The sequence below is a fragment of the Biomphalaria glabrata genome, chromosome 18 (assembly GCF_947242115.1).
Source record: "Biomphalaria glabrata chromosome 18, xgBioGlab47.1, whole genome shotgun sequence".
Lineage (NCBI taxonomy): Eukaryota > Metazoa > Mollusca > Gastropoda > Planorbidae > Biomphalaria > Biomphalaria glabrata.
Genome location: NC_074728.1, coordinates 5,835,304 through 5,851,910, shown reverse-complemented (window position 1 = coordinate 5,851,910; position 16,607 = coordinate 5,835,304).

Here is a 16,607-nt window from a genome sequence, read left to right as displayed (position 1 = left end):
AAAAAAAATCGCTCTTGCAAAACGACACCAGCTTAAAAAAGGAGGATTTAAAAAAAAATTATGTTACTTGTTTGGGAGGTAGTCTTGCCAGCGTATGCCCATTATGGAGAAGAGGCACCTTTGAGGGAATCATTCCAGGGCTACATTCTTTATTTATTTCAATATTCTTGTCATTGATGCATTTTTAAATTGTCTCTGTATTGGAAGAATTCATTTTGCGGTTTATTAATGTTAATTCAATTTGTGCAATTAGAATATTCGATATTTCAAATAGGTACCATGTTTTGTGAATTCTAACTAAACAAACCAACGTTTCGCTTGAGTGTTACTGTCACAAGATATTGATCTGGAATCACTGCAACGAAATAGCTTCATTATACTATAATAACACATGCAAGAAGACACATAGGCGTAGCTAGCCATGTGTGAGTTGCGCGGACCTCAAGGGGCATTGTGAAGAAACAAGTCCTTTTAAGTATAAACTGCCTTTTAATTGTGAAGCAATCAAACATAACATATTTACAAGGCTAACATTATCTACAGATAACCAGCTCAACTAGATGACTCCTCTCTTCTTGTTTGCAACACACTGGTCACTTCCCGCAAGTCCCCTAACTCCCTTGTCTCCAACACTTGACCGTGTGTCACGGTAGACCACACATAGTAACCGTGTCACAACAGGCATCAAGGGGTGAGGGGCATCAAACTAAGTATAAGCTTTCTCAGTACAAACAACACATTGTACATGCATGACCAAAGACAAACTACTGTATTTAAAATGTTATCTACAATAGACAAAAACGAATTTCGTCTTGAGCGAAAGATGCTTCGACTGTTACGAAGTCGACTGGTACGCCACTAAGACGACATACAAGATACGGAACATGACATATTGAGGATAAAAATGTTAACACCCTCTAAAATCTTTTTCCCGACATCTACGCCAATACACAGCCTCTAATTGTACACGCAAACACACTCACAGCAAGGTTTTTTTTTCTAAAATTGACATTGATTTCATTCTATTGACATAAAACATTAAAACTCAAGTAGCGACATTTCTTTTTCTTTCTCTTCCCCCCCCCCCCCCGCTCACTTGTTCTCTTATCGTCCCGCTTGGCTTGATAAGACACGGTATCGATTCTTTATTTTTTACGTAGTAATCATCTCAATGAGTACGTATCCAGTCTTGTTCATCCAACAATTTCGTATCGATTTTTAAAGTACGGAGTCGTGTAAATAGGATAAATTAAAGACGCAAAAAAAAAAAAAAAAGCCGTTCAAATAGTAATTTTACACAAGGAGGAAGAGCAGTAGGATGGGGGATACAAACAGTGGATTCGATTGGGACGCCGATGTTCGCTCGGGGACTCTGTGGTTCCACCAAGTGGCCCTACCGCATTGACCTATGTTGAGTTCTCAGGGCGTGGCTTTGAATAGCTTATTGGAAAACAGGGAGGACAGAATCGACTGTCTCACCTGGTGACGTATGGATCTATATTTGTCTTATATATGTTGGTTTTTTTTTTTTCAGGGTGTGCTAACGGCATGTATTGTTCTCAATGCCTGCTCAAGTAGTGCAGGTGCCCCGGGATAAGAGAATTTAATTAGTACATTAACATATGAAATATGTGGATCATGTGACGTAAATTGTATTGTAACAAGGTCTAAGCTTAGCTCCAAAAAAGATAGAATTGATTTTATTATAGGAAGATTTTGTAACTCTTCATATATGGAGGAAAATCTACGCGCAGCATACATTCAAAAGTATAATAATGTCTGAGCACCTTTCAGCACTTCACAATCATTGTTTTTAAGCTTTTTGGATTGAAGAATAAAGTAATTTCTAAATTAAAAGATCACTCTCTTTAAATGTGGCTTGCTTGAAATTACTTAAATTGTCTATTTACATCAAAACCTATCACCAACTTCGTCGTTTCATTTTCTTACTTGTTAAAAATAACCAGGTTTCATTATTTCGCCACCACATTTCTTCATTTCGATCTATCTTCTTTTTCTCTCATGCTGTATTTTATTACTTAAAGAATGACAACTGTGTCTTAAAAAAAATCAAAGTGTAAAAAACAAAGAGCAGATTACTGTGATTTACTTTTGGTATGGAAATCCCCAATGCTGATCTCACGTCTGCTAACGCAAGTTCCTAAGTACGCTCCATGTTTTGAGCAGTTAAACTTGATTGTGGAAGATGCAAATGTTAAAGTCAGATCCAGTTGTCAAGAAACCAAGGCGCGAAGGAGATCATTTGTCCAGGGCCTAGAACTAAGAAGTAACGAAAAAACAAGTAAAGTTACCCTTTCAGATGATGTAAAGATCATCTGTTTCTGAGGCCTATGGTCAACTTAGGTGTCATGTGGCCAGCATAACGACCAACCGCCTTTACTTTTCCCCAACTAATATCAGGTACCCCATTAGAGCTGGGTGGACTCAGAGGCGCCCGAAGATTCCGAAATTAAAAATCCCAGTCTTCACTAGGATTCGAACACCGGTTCGGAAGCCAAGCGCTTTACTGCTCAGCCACAGCGCCTCCTGGACTAAGAAGTGCCTACATTGAAAACGATTCGTCATAACTTTTAAGAAGGTATACCTGCATTGTGTATTATGAAAGTATTTTATAAGAGGTTGAACCTGAATTGAGTGTTCAGATAGTACTATATGTATATGGTTGTAGGCTGAATACATTGATTTTTTTTTAATGTACTGACACATACAAGACAAGATTTATGGGAGTTTTCTTTTTTCTTTTTTCCTATTCAGCCTTCTAGATTTTTTTTTTGTTGAAAGTGTAAGGCTGCCTGGTAGTTTGGTATGTGTTCTGGACTGTCGTTTTGGTGGTCCCAGGCTCGAACCTGCCCTCCGCCATCCCCCATCGTCCTGCCGGGGGAGGGGGGGGGGCTAAAATGTTATATCCTCAAGCCTGGTGGAACGCCCGATACCTTGAACACGAACAAACAAAGGGAGAGAAGTTTTCACTCTTCATAACTGTATATATATGTGCTCACGTATAAGATAAATGTTAGAGAGACACCTGGTCATCTCATAGTCCTATGAGTCCGTCAATGTCACTTTCTATGTCACCCTTAATGTCAATCTATATCACTATGTCAGTCTACATCACCCTCTTATGAAGTGTGTGTGTGTGTGTGTGTGTTTCTGAGGTGACTGTGGGAAGACGTTAGCGATTGGTTGTGAATGATGCAACATAGATGTCGGTATCGTCATTTAGTCTTAGTAAAGAAATACGACTTCAGAACGTGAGACTGAAAGGTTGTGCTATTGTAGTGGGTTAGATTTTGTTAAAAAACATTATTACTAAAGTCTACTACATTTATTTGATCTTATATTGACTTTTGTCTATATTATAAATAAAGTTATATTTAGTATTGTTTGAAAGGAAGTTATCTAGGCTATCTCAAGTTTCATTAGCCCAAATGTAATACGCCTCCAACGGTTCAGTTGTCTACCAGAAGTCTGGCCACACAAGTCAACGTCTGTAACCACACCTTTTAAGCTTGGCGATCCCTTTTTACAATCCCCCACTCTGCCGCGACCCCCCCCCCCCCGCTCACACACACAGCAATAGAAGAATAGACTTTTTCGATGGTCTTTGGCGACCCCTGGCAAATCGTCAATCGACCCCCTAGGGGGGCGCGAACCACAGGCTGAGAACCCCTTCTCTATGTGAACTATTTGGACCCTTTAGTTTCATTTGTAATCATTTGATAGATGTGTTGTGCATTGCTTCCCCTTTTTCACTATTACAGCATAGCTAAAGAGGAAGTAAACCGATGTCTTCATGTATTTATAGACGAAGAGGTCTCGGGCAGAGGGAGATAAACACGTTTAATGAAAAAAATACATTGATTATGCCCCTTTTTGAATTTCTTTTACTTCACCTTAGTGAGTGTGTGCGCATGTGTTAAAGTAAGAACACATATTTTAGTATAAAGTGATGAAAGTGACGTATGTGTTAGTGTATGCATTTGTATTACAATTCATCTCTCAAGCAATTGCATGAAGTGTGGTTTTTAAGTTTAGGAATAGGTCCATGTTGCCTATTCATTGCAACTTTGCTTCGTTGATTTTATTGGCGTACTTTCTAAATAGACCTGAAGAAAGTCTTGTTGTGAGGAGTTAGTAAGACCTGAATTCGGAAAGTATTGTCGAGGGCAAACAAGAAAACAATAACAAGCAAACAATTTTTTTTTTTAAATTGTCCTCAGTGGATTTTATACAGCTGTATAGGATATGCAAAACCAATATACCAAATAAAAGAATAATAATAATAAAACATATATCAAAAACACATATATAAGAATGCCAGAATCCTTAGAAACATTTATTTGGTTAAATTTCAAATAAAAATCTTAATTTATCCATTTTTAAATGCGGTTGTAAGTTTATGTTCATTTATTAGAACTATTGAAGATTCTCATTATAAACTCGATAATGCTAAAAACGATAAATTGAACTTCAATGTCGCTAACTATTAAAGATTTTAATTTACTTAGGTCCTCCCGCGCCGTTCGGTGCGTTGGGCGGCAAGCTGTCACCATAAAGATCTGTCATTGGCAATGTCTGAAGCCTCCTCCCACCTGGTGTCCAGTGTTCTGAGGTCCTCCATGAAGGTGTGACTCAAAGTTATACGAGGACGTCCCTGTTTGCGCTTTCCTCGTATTGGCCTACATGTCATTGCAACTCTTTGTATGCGTAGTTCATTTTGTCGTAGAACATGCCCCGGAAACCTCATGCGACGTTCGGTCACAACCTCACTAAGTGTTCGACTCTCAGTTCGGCAAAGGATTTCCTTGTTTGAGATCCGCCATTTTTGTTGAGCCACATTTAGTCTCTTCTCAGTTTTGACAGATGACTTCCATGTCTCTCAGGAATGAGGCATCCCCATCATTTGTTATGATGCTGCCAAGGTAAGTGAACTTGTCCAACTCTTCAAGCTTTGACTCGCCAAGTCCCACTCGCAAAATTTTAGTAAGATACATAATCTATTTGGTTTTTAGTGAGTGTAACAAATCCATTATTTTTTTTTTATATCTAAAAATGACATATGCAATGTTTCATTACCACTTTTAGGTAATCTCCTCTTCTCACAAAGTCTGTTCAATCTTTCAAGTCAACAGTGTACATCCATCTATTAATGCATAAAACACTGAACCATAATCTTAAACTATAAAAAAAAACTCTAATAAAATACACAAAGTGAAAAGCTCATTTCTTGTTCCATTTCGAACTATTTACAAGCTGGAATTCTATATTATACCGTATAGCAGGGGCGGACTGGCTATATGGGCATTCGGGCTAATTCCCGGTGGGCCGGTACCCAAATGGACGGGCAGAGCCACCGAAGGGACCGCATGGATGCCATTATGTATTACATTGTTAAAGCTTTTATAATCTTATAAAAGGGGCCCTCTGAGCGTCTTGTGTAAGAGGACTATCTCCTTCTAACATTTTTTTCAAAATAATGTAATATACTACATCCGTAGACAGAGCTACTACTACTGTTAGTAGGAGTCATCCTTTTAGGACCTACACTCGTGGCGATTAAAAAGCAACATAGGGCCTATATTTCTTATAAAATATGGAGCTCAATGTATGCATACGTACAGTTATTGATACTCAAACTTAACATAATGATTTTGAGGACAGGTTGGCTAACAATAGGATGGCCATCATATGATATGCAATTTATGGGCCTGATTATATTGAAAAGCCAGGACCGATTTTGACACTCAGTCCGCCCCTGCCGTTTAGTATAGAAGGACATCGAGAAGTACATAGAAGTCTAATTCACAAAGTGTTGGTTGTGAATCTGTATATGTTTCGTGTGTGAATGTTGTTCGTATTTGCATCTATATTGTTATTGTTACAGTAAATACGCTGAGGTGGTCAAATTGTAGTCAAACTGAATTTCAATTTGATTGGACCAATAAAAAAGTATCTTTTCTTATCTTATAACTAACACGTAACTAATAGTCCCTGATTTAATAAACACAATAAACAAAACAACAACATTTGTCTTTGAAAGCTGTTTAAACTAATTCAGCTAGTTTTACAAAGCTTGTATAAACTCTGTATGATTCAAATTTTAACATATTATTTTCTCCCACTTCCCAGTCTCTGATCAAATTGAAATAATATATAATTATTTATTGTCAATCAATTTTTTAAAAAATAGTTAATTAAATTATTGTAATTAAATTATTTTGTTCGAAATTGAAAAAGGAAAAATAATTCATACAGTCATGAGAGAAAAACGGTTGTAAATGTAGAGCTATGCCCCATAGATAAGTTTTTTTTTATATAAGTATTCTGTTTCATCTAGCTTGTTATCTCTAAGTATTGACATTGATAGACAGACGGAGATTTAATACTTTCTTTTCTTCTCCGCTGATTTAAAAAAAAACAAATTGACTTAATGGTAGACGTATGTAAAATTGAAAGCAATAAAGAACCTTGTTTAAAACTGGGATGAAAGGTACACTGCTCCCATGTCTGTTTACTTAGCTCTAAGTGGCTTTTGTGTTTCCCGTGCCGCTATTTCCGTTGCCTTTGTTTGATGCTTGTGTAATTTCATCAGAGCAGGGGGGCACTAGAGTGCTGACTGTATATAGGTAAGGCTCACTTTGTTTACATGTTCAGACTGAGAGGTATTAATGAAGAACCAGACGCCGAATTTAAAAATAATGTATTTCAGGTAACAGGGAGAAAGGGGAAGTAATGGTCTGAAACGTTGTTACTGAAATAATATACGCCAAAGCAAAAACGGTTGAAAGTTAAATTACCCTAATACGTTTCATTCTTTCTTTTTACTCAAAAAACAAAACAAAACAAAAAAAAAACACACATGCGCACACAAGCTACTTCTGTCTAGATCTACATTTTCACAGACACACACAATTTTGAATGTGAGAAAAAATCAGCAAAAGTAGTTTGTGTTTTGACATAAACTCCTAGGCGGCCCATTTCGGGTCCGTTATTTGACAAGCCAAGCATGACAATAGGAAGGTTACATAGTGGTAAATATATACCGTAATTTTAAGGAAATAAATAGCAAAAAAAAAAAAAACACAACATAATTTTATCTAATAGAGCACTTTGACATTGTTTACAGATTAATATTATTATTATTAATATTATTATTATTATTATGAAAATCTTATTGTTATCTTCCTTGAAGGTAGAAGTTTTTACTACAGTAATTAGATTTACATCGATTAGTTCTTTTGCACGGACACAAATACAATTGAAGAAAAACACACATAAAATGATTGAAGTAATATTATGTAATGATTTTAAACATTTAAATTGTTATGGTCATCATATTTTTTCTCTTAATACAATTAACAGAGATAGTTTAGGCCCCTATTGGTCGTGGGGCCGGGCACAATGAGCCCCTTTGCGCCATGGTTGTTCCTCCACTGTAGCTCTACGGTGTTAGCGTGAACAGTGCAGGGTTATCTACATCTAGACAGAGACGTACCGCTAAATGTTTACAATTTGTAGCCCACTGCAAAATATATTTGTTTTTTGTGTATAACTAGTACTTTACAGGTGTTCGCCGTCTGATTTGGTCTTAATGTTAAATAATAAATTTAGAGTTTCTTTTCATACATCGAGGATTTGAACCCATACCTCTTATAAGTTTAATTCTTTGACAACTAAGTCACAATATTTTGTTTTTACTTGAGAGCTAGCCATACAAACTGTGTATCTCAATAATTGCCGTTTGTCTGTATCTTTCTTTCTATCTTTCCTTTTCTCTTTTGGTCTCTCTATTTCTATCTTGCTATAAGCCTTTCTTTTTAGCCCTTTTTATTTCTGACTTTCTTTTTCTCTTTCCTTTTCTCTTTTTTGTCTCTCTATTTCTATCTTGCTATAAACCTTTCTTTTTAGCCCTTTTTATTTCTGACTTTCTTTTCTCTCTTTCCCTGACACTATTTGTTTTCTCTTATTCTCTCTTGATCTGTATCTGCTACATTTTTTTTCTGTATCCCTGCCTTTTTTATGTTTCTCTCTCTCTCTGTCTCTCTCTGTTTTCTTTCTCACTCTCTTTTTCTCTCTTTTTTTTCTCTCACTCTCTTTTGTATTCACTCTTTTATGTTTTGTCTTTCTTTTCTCTTTTGTAATCTTCCTCCTTCTCTTTATAGAACTCTTTGTTTTTTTTTCTTGTTTTTTTTTAGTTATAATTCTTTCCTTCCTTAATCTCTGTCTCGCTCCTTACTCTCTCTCTCTCTCTCACACACACGCACTTTTCTTCCAAACTTTCATTCAAACAGGTAAAACAAATCCATTCAACTTTTTAAAGTGCCACTCGTTGGCCTGGGACTTAAAACTTCAAGCTTTTAAGCTGGTCTCATTAAACGTAAACAATACCCTTCCATCATCTGATTCTGTAGATTACTCTTTCTCTCTTACCTTCATATGAATCATCCAGAAGTAAACAGACCAGGCAGAGATTAAGCATTACCCAATCAAAAGTTTCCAAGGAGAGATGTAGAAACACACGAGATTTGTCAAAATTGAATTAGTTGCAATAACTTATTAAGTAAGGGCCAACAAGAGACGCTGATAAAAAATTACATATCTGTAGGGTTACATCTAAGATCCGAGGTTATTAAATATCTTGCAGATTTAAAATGAGATCACGTGATTAAACGTCATCTGTTTGTTGGGCTTTGTTAATTGGTCTTTAGCACCAAACAACTTGTTGGCGTATTCAATTTTTGGTCTAGAGTTTTTTTTATAAACTTGAACAGACTTCCTTTTAAGCACACTGCAATATTAACTTTTGATAATAATAATACATGCAGATTCAACTTGAGATGAGATATAAATCTTGTGGTAACAAAGTGAAATAATAATTAAGCAAATTGTAACTTCTGGCAAATGCACGTCTTTACTCTTTCACGTCTTTGGTTCGTCTCCCCAAAATCCTTCCGTTAAACTTTTGTCCACAAGACTTCTTAACATAAATACGACAGACCATATAATGGTTACATCATTCTACATTGCCCCAAAAACTAACGCTCCCTTTTCTCGTCGTTGTCACCGAAACACATACACTGAGCTAGCCAGGAAAACCAGTGACTTGGCAGAATTTAAGTCATTGGTTAACATGCATGACTAAATGCATGTATCGTAGGACGTAATCATCTTCTTTTTTGAAGTAACGTCTGTATTATATAAGATAACAGTCCTCGTCTCTGTCAAGGCAGTCTTACTATTTTTAGCCAGACTTTAAATAAAAAAAAAATATGAAAAAATGAAAAACTTAATTACTTTTGTTTAAAGAAACAATATAAATGCATAATAATACAAATGTGAAAGGATTTCAAAAGTGTTCAGAATGCATTTGTCTAGTTCAGTGACACGCATTTACACTTTGAATACATTTTCTCTCTCTATTAAATAAAAGTGTTCTGAAATATTTTCCTGGACGTTAATGTTTGTGTTTTGTACGTCACAGACTTTCCTCCGGGGTCCGAACCCAAGACCATCGTGGTAAGTGTCCGAAACGCACGTACTACGCACGAGTATAATAAAACAAAAAAACAGATATTGAGGAGAGAAACAAATGGAGAAGTGGAGTATCGAGACCTGAACTTCTGTTTGCTCGTGTTTGTGATCAGGCTAGTATCTGTAATCGTGCTTGCAATCGGTCTAGTATTTGTAATCGTGTTTGTAATCGGTCCAGTAATTCTAATCGTGTTTGTAATCGGTCTACTATTTTGTAATTATTTTTGTAATCGGGATGGTAATTGTAATCGTGTTTGTAATCTTGCTAGTACTTGTAATCGTGCTTATATTCAAATTGTAGACAGTTGGTCGTGACCCGTCTGGTACTGTGTTATTGTGTGCGTTACACATCCGTCGTGTTTTATTGGAATAAAGCCTTGTGTATATGGTTATGAGTTGATTTAGTGTATTTCAAGAATATAAACAATCTGAGAATACCGGAAGTGAACGGGACAGGAAATTAAAGAAACCTTTTTTTTACACAAATATTTGAAAAATAACACTGTATAATGCTCTTTCACAGAAATTAATTGGATGAAGGTTACTTTGAAAAATTATAGATGCAAGAACTGCAACAGACAACATGTTCCTTACCTGCCCAGACACGCGTCTCACAAAGGAACTCATAAATAACAAAGCTCATCTAAGTTTATCAACATCCGGTCATTTGCTTAAACCAGGAATCGATAATAAAAAAACATAGTTATAAATTACTTCATAAGATAAATAAAGTGTTTGTATCAGTTCCGAAAGAAAAGACGCTATTAGTCGTCCGTCTGTTGTGACTAATAGTGATAGTGAAAATCAGTTTTCAAAATATTTTCTTCCTTACAAACCTTGTGGTCTATAGAACAGATCATGTAAACTCATCTGTTTCTGCGGCCTACTTTTAACGATGATGTCATGTTGCCAGCACAACGACCAACCGCCTTTATTTTTCCCCAACTAATGACAGGTACCCGTTAGAGCTAGGTGAACTCAGAGGCGCCCAAAGATCCCGAAATTAAAAATCCCAGTCTTCAACAGGATCCGAACCCGGAACCCCCAGTTTGGAAGCCAAACGTTTTACCACTCAGCTACCGCGCCTCCTAAATATTTCGTAATTCTTGAAAAAACAACAACAACAACAACTGGTGAAATGTTTAATTCTGTTCTCGAAAAAGCACGAGTTGTTTTGTTTTAAAATTGTAATGAAATAACTCTACTAGACTACCTTCAGTGAAGTCCAGTAGGGCGTCGGAGCCATTATCCCCCTGGTGGTTAGAAAGGCTTTTATCTAACTACCAGGCCTGGACATGGGGCTCTTCACCCCTGTCCTGTCTGAGGGCTCCCAACGGTGGACGGTCATATCGGTTGACTGGGCCAGACCGGGCCGTGCCGTGTACACAGCGCTCCGTCCCCGTTCCTGGGCCCCACTCGCTACAAGTGGCCGAGAACAGAGCTGACTGCGGGGAGCTTGTCTCATATTCCTATACTGTAACCGCCACTCTTCCGTGCAAAGACGTTTCCACCGGAGGCGCCACGCTTGGGCGGAGGATTCCAGCTACTAGACTACCAGTTATCATGGCCGCATTCAACTTGAATACAGTAGATAGTGAACGAGTAGGCCTATACATACGTCTCACGTGACATTGTTTTTTAAGTACTATGATAACACACACACATATGATGGACACGACTTTCTGACACGCTGGACACACTCAGAGAATAACCCGCAAGTCTTAGAACTAAAACTATACCTACTAAGCTTTTAGGATGTGTTATAAAAACAGTTAAAATAATGAACACTCTAGAAGATCATAAATTAGATTAATAGTATTGATTTACAATGAATTTATATATAACAAGCATTTTTACAAATCCTTTTTTCAGCTTGCGAATTCTTAATTGGTTAAAAAAAAACAACTAAAACCTGGCTGGACACGGATCTTGAAAACGGCTCTAACCATTACCCTAGAAATTAGACAGTTTATGTACAACTTTGGAAAAAAACAAACTTCTAGCTAATTGGCCTCACAGAGAAAACTTTCGTTTGACTGTTATATTTTTTTTTTTTACAAATATATAATTAAATTAAGGTAGGTCTGGATATCTACATCTGGAACAAGGGAATTTCGGCATATATTCAATAAAGAGTTAAATAAAAAAACTGACGTTTAGGCACATTACCGTACCGCCTTGTTTAGAAGTGAGTAGCTACACCAAACTAGAATTCCAGTCTAATGTCTTTTATGTTTCTAAGCCTGAGTCTTGAGTCTTCTACGCCTGTCTTCTCCAATCCAACTCTGTAGATTTTTAAATTGGCGTAACCAGGTTTCATTTTGTGGGGTGGGGGGAGGAGGGGTAGGAAAATTGGGCGGGGTAAGAGAAGTAGCAAAGTTATCACTCTTACAAAATGTCACCAGTTTTATCAAAGTATTTTTTTTTTCTTTTACATTTTATTACAAATAAATTTTCCTCTTGACTTTTGCATTATTCAAATGGATCTATGAAGCGGTCATATAAAATAATAATTAGGTTTGGAACTACATAGTTTTAGATACATCCATTTGGCATGCTCATAATTTAAAGCCAAAAAAAATATTTAAAAAAAATACTTTAAAATAAACATAACATAAGTTTATGCTGTATTTATCAGCTTAGATCAGTCATTTAATTAAATTTGTAATAGGACTAGACTACAAAAATAATAAATCTGTGTGGATTAGAAATATTTTTACCTATTGTATTTATTTCGCCTTTAGCTTTCTCAATACGCTCTGATGCTATCACTTGTCTGGGCCAGTTGTGAAATGGGGTGGTGGGAGAAAGAAACGGGAATCTATGTGAATGTTAACGTGATTGCTTTTTAAAATGCATTTATAAAAGAACAAGTTGAACGACCTGAATTCGAACTCGAGGACTGAACCCTCCTCAAGATAACACACTAACCACTGTGCCAGGGACTCTTTAAAGCGGCGGCCTATTTCTTTCTACGACGTATAAAGGGGAATAATTCAACTAAAACTACCATATCATTCAAGTAATTTTTTTTTACCTTGTCAATACCAAACAAAATAATTAAACACCAATAGTTAATTAATAATTGGTTATTTTTAAAATTGATTCGTGCTTTGTCAGGTAAAATTAATAATTTTGCAAAATATTTCACCTTGATCCGAGATCGGATGTGAAAGAATTAGCGTATACAAACTTCTTACCAGAGAGACAGGGTGAGTTGATATAAGCTTTATAAAAATGTATAAATTAATAGGAATGTATAAATTACAAAATGATATACACTTTTCAATCTGTTTTATTAAATATGAAAAAGAATTTGGCAAAATTGTATGATTCTATATTGCAGAAAATTTGTTTACATGATTTTTTAGATGTACAGACTTTGTATAGGCCAATACAGACAATAAAGAAATAAAAATATGCTAGCCTATTGCCAATCTTATAGAACAGAGAATTAGTCACGTGGCTGATTCACCAAATCGGATTTCAGATTACAAATCCTGGGGATCGACAATGTCCGCAAGGAAGTACTGTGGTTTTGTCATCTCCAGTGTGGCCAGATAATCTCCAACCAGCATTTCTTAGCACGGCCGACCTGGCATAAGATTTCAAAAGCTATTTTTTTGTTTGTTTTGGTTATTTCTTTAGCTTTCCTTTTTCTGGCACCTCTACGAGTAAATATTCAAACAAGAAAGAAAAAGAAAAAGGGCGGGCTTTTCTGCATTTGACGTCTGCTATGTCATAACGTTGACCTAGATATTATGATGTTCATACAATAAATTTTTATTTTATTTAAAACTGTTTCTAAATTTGGTTCATCTGCCTGTCTGTTTGTATCATCTTTATTGCCTGACATCTGCCTTTTCTAAACTTTTGTTTTGAACATTCCAAGTTTTTATTTTTATTAGCAATACATTTTTTGATGACAAATTAAAACAAGGGAAGATTTTTAACGGTTTCACTTAAGACTGCTTAACGAGGACAGAATAATTAGATCTTTTTTTTTCTTGGCTTTTAAATCTGTCTCTTAGCGCCTCTTTTATTGTTTTCTATCATATCTTTCTTTTTTACAAAGATTATATCAACTCTGTCTGTCTGTTTGTCTGTCTGTGTAAAAAGCTTGAACATGTTTTTTTCTCACATTTCCCAGTCTCGGATCCATTTGAAACTTTGCACAATTATTCATTGTATCTAACAGATATGAATGAATAAAAAAAATTCATCCAATTAGTTCATTAATTATCGGTGATTAATTATTTTGTTTGATTTCGAAATTAACCCCCCCCCTCTCCCCCCTCGTCAAGTTTTTTCTCAATCGTATTATTCACAAATCAAGTTGAAACTTTGCATAATTATAGTCGATGACCATACATGAATCAATCCAAAAATTAATCAATCTGTTAATCAATTAATAGTAATTAATTAATTTTGATTACTATAGGAGAAAGAGCGCTAAACCTTGCAGTTTGTACATTAAATGGCAGTAATTAGCGGTTCTTTTCCTTAGATAAGCTTTTCTAAAAATTATTCCTTTTTCTATTGCTTTATTTTTCCTTCATTCTTTCTTTCGTTCTCTGTCTTTTCTTCTAAACTAATTTATTTAATCTAAAAATTCTAATAGACATAATTATTTAGAGATCCTTCTCAATGAACACTTAAAACTAAAAGAATATTTTTTTTTTACGATTTTTTTTTCTTGAGGCTTCAGGACAGAAGGCTCAAAAGTAAAGTAGCAATCATACATAAAACACTGAACCATAGTCTTCAAATACAAAAACAAAATTTAATAAAATACTCTGAAAGACACAAAGATAAAGGCACATTCCTCGTCCCATACGCTAGGACAAATTTGTACAAATACTCCTTCTTCCCTAGTGCTATTAGAGCATGGGATGGGTTGCCTGAGCTAGCCAGGAAAACCAGTGACTTGGCAGAGTTTGAGTCATTGGTTAGTATGCATGACTAAATGCAAGACGCGTAGGACGTAATCATCTTCTTTTTTGAAGTAACGTCTGTATTATATAAGATAAGATAAGATAAGAGATTGACCCTTTACAAAACAATTAGATCAATTAGATAATCATTATAAGACATCAGTTATGCCAGATTCATGTATAACTTCATCTTCACTTTTACCTATCAATTGGTCTGCTGACCGTTGGGGCACCACACAAAATCGGCCAACCTTCTTTCTCTATTCTTCTCTGTCATTTGCCTTTAATGGAATTTCACTCTGATATTCTTTCGGAAAATTTTGAAATCTGTCTTTTTACTTGCCTGGGTGGATCACTTCTGGAGCCGATTTTGAGTTTTTGGTTCCACACAAAATGTACAATCTGATTTGAAAGGCCATAGACGAGGTTAACTAACCTTAGTTTGTCTGCGTGGGGGATTTTGAGAGTAAGATTCAATCAATATTCCTAATCTTAGATTTAATTAACGCCATACAGCTGATGTATTATGCATCTTGCTTCTCAAAGGTTCCCTTGTCGCCGGATTCAAACCGACACCTTTTGGCGTCCTTTCCAGACGGCAGCACAATCCCTTAGCCTTATGAAATATGCAGAGGCCAGGGATCCTGGAGAAGGCGGTTTTTGTGAGGAGACTGCTGAATATTGTATGCGTCTCGTGGTCGCTCAGCCATGCGAATCTTCTGATCAGTCCAATAAAACTGACGTATGATTGGCGCATTCATGCGTTACGACTTTGTTTTTGAAGAGTTAAACACAAAAATCGGAACATCTTGTGTTCGTTTGTGTATATTAAGTATAAAATAAAAAAACAAGAATTTATTGTTTGTCTTATGTAAGAAGACACAACGTAACATTTACACCTAAACTTTGAGGCGCAGTGGCTGAGTTGTAAAGCACTTGACTTCCGAGCCAGAGGTCCAAAGTTCGAATCTCGGGTGAGACTGGAATTTTAAATGTCGGCATCTTTAGAGCGCCTCTGAGTCCACCCAGCTCTAACGGGTACCTTATATTAGTTGGGGAAAAGTAAAGGCGGTTGGTTGTTTTCCTGGCCACATGGCACCCTCGTTAACCGTGGGCCACAGTGATCTTTTGATCATCTGCCTTATAGATCGCAAGGCCTGAAAGCAGGGGCGTAGATAGGAGTTTTCCATCGTTTGAGGCTCGGGGGCTTGACCTCTTTGGGGTCCCCTACATTTTTAGTAATATTTAATTTTTAATGTAAAAAACACTCTTTTGGGGCCCCCCTCAAAATCTCCCCACCCCCGCCTCCCCCACCCTAGCTACGCCACTGTCTGAAAGGGGAAATTTACAACACTCAAATTTCACATGCTGCAAATCCTGAAATAGTAGTTTCCATATCTTTGGGGTTTTTAGATCTAAACGTGTAAGACGAACCGACAGATGGACGGAAGACCACATAAAACGAATAGCGGCTTTCACCCTTTGTGCGCCGATAGAAAATGTTATTTTTGTCTTCTGAATTTCATTAATTCTTTTCAGAAACTGTGTATTATCGTGTTGAAGTATTTTTATATCAGAAAAGAGCGACTTTCCAAAATTCAGGGCGACTTCCCTTACCGCTTGAAAAAGAGTTATACACATAACGATTGAATATGAATTTGTCTTTGTTTTCCAGTTCAGGTAAATATATATATGTATTTCTGTGTGTAATGGATGTGGCAAAATATGTAGGTCACAGCCTGGGCTGCGTAGCCACGGGAAATACTGCATTCCTCATTAATCTTCTTAGTCATGTGGTATGTGCTCCTGACTGTCATCATGAATCATTCGAAACATTATTTAATCAAATAGTGGTAATTAATTAAGTTTGTTTGAACTCGAAAAAATGGAAATAAATCTCACAGTATTGAGAGATTTTGTTGTAAATGTAAATTTTTCCCTTTATGTAAGCTTTGTTATTTTTTCAAGGTACTTTTTAAATATATATTTTTTTTTGTTAATCAACGAAGCTACTCTAATTCTCATTTTATACTTAGTTACTTGAACGTATTATTTCAAAAAGACCTTCTCCCATCTTTTACATCTATTTTGTTATTTTAAGTGTAAGTCTTCTCTCTTGGA